This window comes from Medicago sativa, chromosome 3 (genome assembly GCF_051527215.1).
Source record: "Medicago sativa cultivar Bolivia chromosome 3, Bolivia_mono, whole genome shotgun sequence".
Taxonomy (NCBI): domain Eukaryota; kingdom Viridiplantae; phylum Streptophyta; class Magnoliopsida; order Fabales; family Fabaceae; genus Medicago; species Medicago sativa.
In genome coordinates this window covers 16,472,684-16,479,668 of record NC_140751.1, presented here as the reverse complement: position 1 = coordinate 16,479,668, position 6,985 = coordinate 16,472,684, and positions in this window count along the sequence as shown.

Genomic DNA, 6,985 nt, shown 5'->3' with positions numbered 1-6,985 from the left:
ATTATACATGGAGACAAGTTATTCTTGATAAAAAATTGAAAATATACTTTTAAACAGGGGCCAAGTTGTCGCTGATTCAAAATTTAAAATAATTATCATACACCAAAGAATTTTTCGTTACTAAAAATCCAAAAAAAAATTATTAAACACAGTACAAATTGTCGTTGATACAATGTTTAAAATAATATAATATTATACATGGGACAAGTTGTATCAGATAAAAATTTAAAAATAATTATAAAATATGGGATAAGTTGTCGCTGATATAAGTTTTAAAATAACAATTATGCACAGGAAGATTTGGCGTTAGAAAAAAGAGACAATAATTATTAAACACGGGATAAGTTATCGCTAATTAAAATTAAAAACATACATTATACACGGGAGGAGTTGTCACAATAATAAGTTAAAAATAAATATTAAACATGCGTCAAATAACCGTTGATACAAATTTTAAAATTTTGTTAAGGTTGTTAAAGACCGAGAAGGTGTGTTTGGTCCCGTTTGTTGGTATTTATTGTAGTTGTTTGATTCCGTAAAGGCATCTCATGGATTTGCTTCTATTATGATGCTCTCAGTGTTATATATATTCCAGCCTGGATGGCGGCTCAAGATCAGCCTCATGAAAACCTTATATTCCTTGACGAGGTTCTACCACGTGGAAACTCCCCAAAGATGGAATAGAAAACATCTTATGAATCTTTACCAAAGTACTGTCTCATCACTCACTTAATTGCTAGAACTGTTAGCACTACATTCTTTAGCATTAAACATCTATGAATCCTTATATGTCAAAACTTTAGGATTTTAGTTTAGCATCCAACTTCTATGTTTATGTATCTTTGTTTTTAAAGTGCTGCTAAATGAACAATTTGAAAGCAACTGCCATATTCTTATATGCCTGTAATATATATGTTTGAGATCAATTTGCTTTTAAGCATATTAAGGAATCTATGTTTGCCTGTAATAATCTATTTTTCTAGAACAAATTTTTTCGGAAAAAAGGTAATTTATCCCGTGCGAAGCACGGGTTTGTAACTAGTTCTTGCATAAAATATTATTCTATGTCTTTATTAATATACTCATGTTTAGTAAAACAGAAAAACAACCATGTAATTTAAGCTGAGTGGATAGGAAAAACCCACTCTATTGTAACTGATTGCTAACACCTCCTTAAATTAGAGAAAAGACAAAAACCTTATGAAATTATTGTTAAACGTTATTAAGATTACCCCATCGGTCAGTTTCCTTCATTAGTTAATACACGTGACCACTGATTGTTTATGTGATACTAACTAGCTTGGAATTAAACCCGTGCCAAGCACGGGCTAGAATTACGACTATTTTTTTTATATAAAATCTAATTAAATAGTAAATTCATTATTTTATACACAATATATAAATAGAACACATTGTTATCGTATTTTCGATTGTTTATATATACAAATATCAACGCGTATATAGTTATTTGGATTTTCGTATTGTTAAACATGAATGATTTAACGGATGCAACGTCGAAATATTAGTATTTAATGCCGGGATATTTTACATGGATGGGTAAAATTTATTACGGAGACATGAGTTTTTTTTTTTTTATGTTCTGCATATAACTGGGGGTGTTGGAGTCTCGAGGCCTACCGCTGCATATACAATTAATTGTCCCTACCCAACAAATCGTCTCTATCAGATGCCCTTATATATATATATAGTTTCTTTCAAATTCCATGATTTCTATAGTGGATACCCTTATATATACAAAGTTAATATCGTGCATACACTTGATTCATCTTAACATCCAACATGAATTTGTAATTATTCAATCGTGTAACAAATAAGTATAACAAACAACGACAAAGACACCAACTATCTATCACATTTTTTAACTAAGCATATTATAAAAACACAACAGAAAAGGCTTGAAAAAGGACTACAAAATTGTCATGTCCATGCACATAGACATAGGCGCTCCAAAGAACAAAGAAAAAAAAAAGACGGATATATAGCAGATTGTATAAAAAATGAAGCAGAGTATATAGTTGATAATATGGTCACTGAAAGAGTACGGCTTACATTAGAAAAAATGAGAATGATCAGAAGTATACTGACATTATAAATAAAATTAAACTGAGTATGAGAATATTGAAGTTGCTCTACCAGATAATAGAAAAACCGAAGTCTCAGTAGATAAACACCTTAATGTATCAGGCAAATTTTGGAGTCGAAGAGAAGGCATTGCACCTATTGCAATTGGTCAATGATATTTCAATGCCAAAGAAATTCCATTAACGTCAGTCTATGTACATCTGAATGATATCACCTCACCTAAAGCAGACAGCACCTGAAGGTACATGAGACCAAAAATATTGTCAAAAAGGATCAAAAATATTACTCCATATAACATATTAGTCCCTATAACAAATTGATCACTCGGCATGTTCTTTGCACAACAATAAATGTCATTGGATTTTATACAATGAAATAAGAAGTGTGATCTTAATTGTTAGTTCCAGAATTGTAGTTTATCTACATGTCCAATCCATTACTCTTTCTTTACGCAACTATTAGAATGGTTGCAAGTAGAAACAACCAATTCATATCCAAATAAAAAATATATATTACAACGTAATGAAGTTTAAAAGAGAAAAAAAAACTCATACCCCGCGCTATTGTTTAAGAATTTGGTGGTAAACCATCGCTTTGTACCTCACTATTCTCGTCTGATTTGCAAACCGAATCAGAACTGGTATATTCCTTTTTGTCTCATGGAACCAATGATAGAAGTGAAGGTGAGAAAAACACAAGAAGGGGGGGGGGGTTGAATTGTGTTTTGAAAAATTCTTCGTTTCTCCTAAAAACTGAACACGCTGATCAGAAGCTAAGTGGGACAGCTTCTGAAGTGATAATCAGAATCTAAATGCAGCGGAATAAAACAGAGAGAGAGAGAGAGAAGAAAAACGACACAAAGCAATTATACTGGTTCCTTCCACAATCCGGAAGTAGTCCAGTCCCCCTTGCACTTCCAAGGAGATTTCGCTAAGAGTAATATCTGATTACAATTGCTCAAGCACACAAGGAAGAGACTTCCTTTGCTCAAGCACACAAGCTAGAGACTTCCTTTGCTCAAGAACACAATCAAGAGACTACCTGCTCAAGCACAACTGCAAGAGACTTCCTAACTAAACAAAATTACACAGAAAATTGTTTAAGGTTGAACACTTGATATACAATCAGAGGTGCTCACAATACAAATCAGATACAGACTCAATGGACTTAAGAATTTATAAGAAATGACTTTGAGACACAGAAATTCTAAGTGAATGCAGAACAATTTCAGCAGAGGTTTGGCACTTGTAAAAATATTGAGAGTCTGTCGTTCAGCATTACCCAATCTCTAGGTCTTCACTCCTTTATATAGAGGTGTGAAAGAGACGTTGTGAAATTGCCAGCACACCAAAGAGTCGTTGTTGAAGCTTGATCTTTCACCTTTGAACTTTTGCCTGATTTGGTTGTTGTCCGATGAAGAACTAATTTGAAATCCATTCCTTATCCAAAGGAACATCTATGCAGGCGAAGCCATATTCTGAAGTTGTTTTCTTGTCTTGTAGCGTGGACACAAAACAGAGTAGTGGAGAACGTGGTTGTACAATTCGTACAAATGTCAACGCTTTCGTCCAAATTGCAAGCACATGCCTTCAAACACCTTTGAAATGACCGTTGCAAAATTCCACTAATCCTTTGTTGTGTTTTCGAATCCAATAGACAACTTTTGCAGTGATAATTCTTCAATTCTTGAATCGTTGCAAATCCAGTTGATATTCAGCTTCTAGTGAAATGGCTTCTGATGAGGCAGCTTCTGCAGCTTCTGATGATGCAGCTTCTGCAGCTTCTGATGATACGAATTCTGGACCTCTTGTCTTCAGGAGCACTATTCTTACTTCAGAAGCGACTTAACTTCAGGAGCGCTTTTTCTCTTCAGTAGCAAGTTACCTTCAGGAGCGTCCAAGCTTCAAATTTTGTTGTTTCCTTTGCTCTTTATTTGCTCATTCAGAACCAATGATGATGTAACTTTTTAATTATGGTCCTGTACACTTGAACAAATATTAGCTAGTCCAATTTACAATTTTTAATACCTTGTTATCATCAAAACTCTTTAAGGTTCATTGTTAAACACATTTTGTTCCAACAATCTCCCCCTTTTTGATGATGACAAACAAAAGTATTTAAAAATTGATCAATTGTTGTTAATCTAATTAACAAGTTGACTTTGGGGTTTTGAGGTTTGTAAGCTCAAACTCCCCCTGAGTCTGATAGTCTTTAAGGTGAGGTTTGTAAGCTCCCCCTAAGTTCTATCCAGGTTAATTAAATTCATTTTTCGCACAATAAAATTATCAGAGCTTAAAAAAATTGAATCATTGAAAGAATTAACTTATAGATAAGAGGAATGGTTTAATTAATTTTAATTGAATTTTGATACTCCTTCTTTCGTTCATAGCTTATACCAATAAGGTAAAAAAAATGATAGAAGTTTTTCAAAAAAAAATTTCAAATACCATTAATCGGGCTCAGAGCCTTTAAATACTTGTCACAAATACTCCCCCTTTTGTCATTATCAAAAAAAAAATTAAGATAAAAATAAGCATAAAAGACAAAAAGATGTGAGAAAAACTCAAACATGAAGAGAGTATAATAAGTAAATAACTAATTAGAGCAATGTATATGAACAAGACTATTCAGGCAATCAGAATCAGAACCAGTTAAGCATTCAGAAGCAATAAACATTAAAGCAAGACAGTTTCAGAAGCAAGGACTAAGAATTTAAAACAAACAACAAACAAAAAATAACACAAAGGTGTGAAACTAAGGGTTGGTTTGTTGTTGATTCTTCATCTTCTCCATTTCTTCAATTTTCTTCTGCAACAGTTCTTCAAGATATTGTTGCCTCTGGAGAAGAGCATGTGCCCTTTCTCTAGCCTCTCGCTGCTGCTGTGCCATCTGTTTCTTCAGAAGCTTACACATCCTTGCGTCCCTGGTCAAGTAGTCCATTTCTGAGAAGAAGGGCTGGTTTGCCAGGAGCAGTGTAGGACTTCTAACTCTGAGATTCTGCTTCAGATTTTCCATAAGCCTTCTGACTGAAGCTTGCTTGATTCTGACGCACTTAGCCTTTATGTCTTCAATTAACTCTGCAGCTCTATTCTGAAGAGATGCCCAGGAGTCTTCATATGCACTGGTGAGATCAATTGTCCTTCTTTGATCCACCAGATTATGCATTTGAGAAAGGATTGTGAGAAGCTCAGCATTGATATATCCAGATTCCAGGATGTTTGTGGGTGGTTGTTCAAGGGTTTCAAGATCAGAATCACTAAGTTCAAGGTCTTGAACAGGGCTAGAAACTGGAATGGTTAAGTGTTGAGTTTGGGTTGAGGTTGATGGCTGGTCATAAGCAATGTGTGCGGTAGAGGTTAGGTCTTGGACATTGACTTGAGAGTTGTCAATATCCATGGGAGTTGGTTCTGGTGAGTGTTCTGGTTGTTGATAGTCAGTTTCAGTTGGTGGTTGTTGTGGTGAAGTTGATGTTTGATTGTTGAGTTGGGGGTCAATGGTTACTAATGGTGATTGTGGGGGTGTTGTGGGTTTGTGTTGTTCAGGTGTTTGTTGATGGGGGCTTTCTGAAACAACTTTATCAAAAGCAGCTGCTTCTGGAGTTGTCTCAGAGGCTTTTTCTGAGGTAGATTCAACATTCTCTGGAGGAATCATGTTGAGCGGTTGAATGTTAAGGGGTTGAGGGTTAAGGCAAAAGATAGTATCAATGACTCTTTCTCTCAGCTCAGCCATTTCAGCCAACTTCTCATTAATTATGTGACCAACTGGTTCATAAGTAGTTGACTGAGAGGGCTTTTTGTTGGTTTTGGTTGATGTTGACTGACTTTTTACTGGTTTTTGAAAAAGTTGAGCTAAGGGTATATCATCATCAGAATCATCAGAATCTGATAATGATGAGGATGCGGAATCTGATGATATATTAATTACCTTTTCTGGTTCAGGATCAGAATCCTCTTTAGCAGACTCACTGGTCATCAGCATCAGTTGCTTGGCTTCTGAAACTACAGACTCTTGTAGCTCAGCAGCAATTTCCAAGACTTTTTCAGCTTCTGCCTTCTTCCCTTGTAAGTCCTTTAACTCCAAATCAGAAGCAGCTTGAGCTGTCATGGTGATATGAGGAAAATCCTTGGTCCTCCTCAAGGTTGGTTTCCTCTTTCTTTTTGGTATAGCTAGTTGTACATGAGCAATACCAGAACTTAGGACTACACAAGATTGTTGTCTTCAGCTACCTCTTCAATTGATGGCATTGCAGAACCACCAATCTTAAGCTTGTCAGAAGCAGGTCTTGCCTTCTTAGCAGATTCTTCAACCTTCAGATACTCTTCTTTGGTCATTTTCCTCTTAGCTCTTCTGCCTTTTGCCAGAGGCACAGTACCACCATACATTTCCTCAGGTACCTCATCCAACCTGATGACCTCTTTGGTTGCCACATAGTGTTCCTTGATGTACCTCATTTGTACTTCAATAGGATCCTGTTTGTAGATGGGTGGAAAATCCCTCATAAGATCAGACAAGACATGAGATTCACTTAGATCAGTTCTAAGTTTGGTGACCTTGCTGATCAGCTTCATATTCTTGAGAGTTTGAGCATTTATGAATGCTCCAGTCTTTGTATCCAGCATCTGATCTGTGTAGCCTTGAGCTCTGCTTAAATTGTCCAAGACACCTCCTTGATAGAATATCTCTGATAAGAGTCTTCTATAAGGAACCCAGGGCCTTGGTTTATCCTGCAGCTGACTCTGTTTCAGACACTCTACCAAGTATTTGACAAATTTTTAAAAGTAAAACGATTGCAATTCAAAAGAGACAAACAAACATAACATTAATGACAAAATTGGGGGCGGATGAAAAGTACTTTCAAAGCTATTAAATCATCATTGCCCTT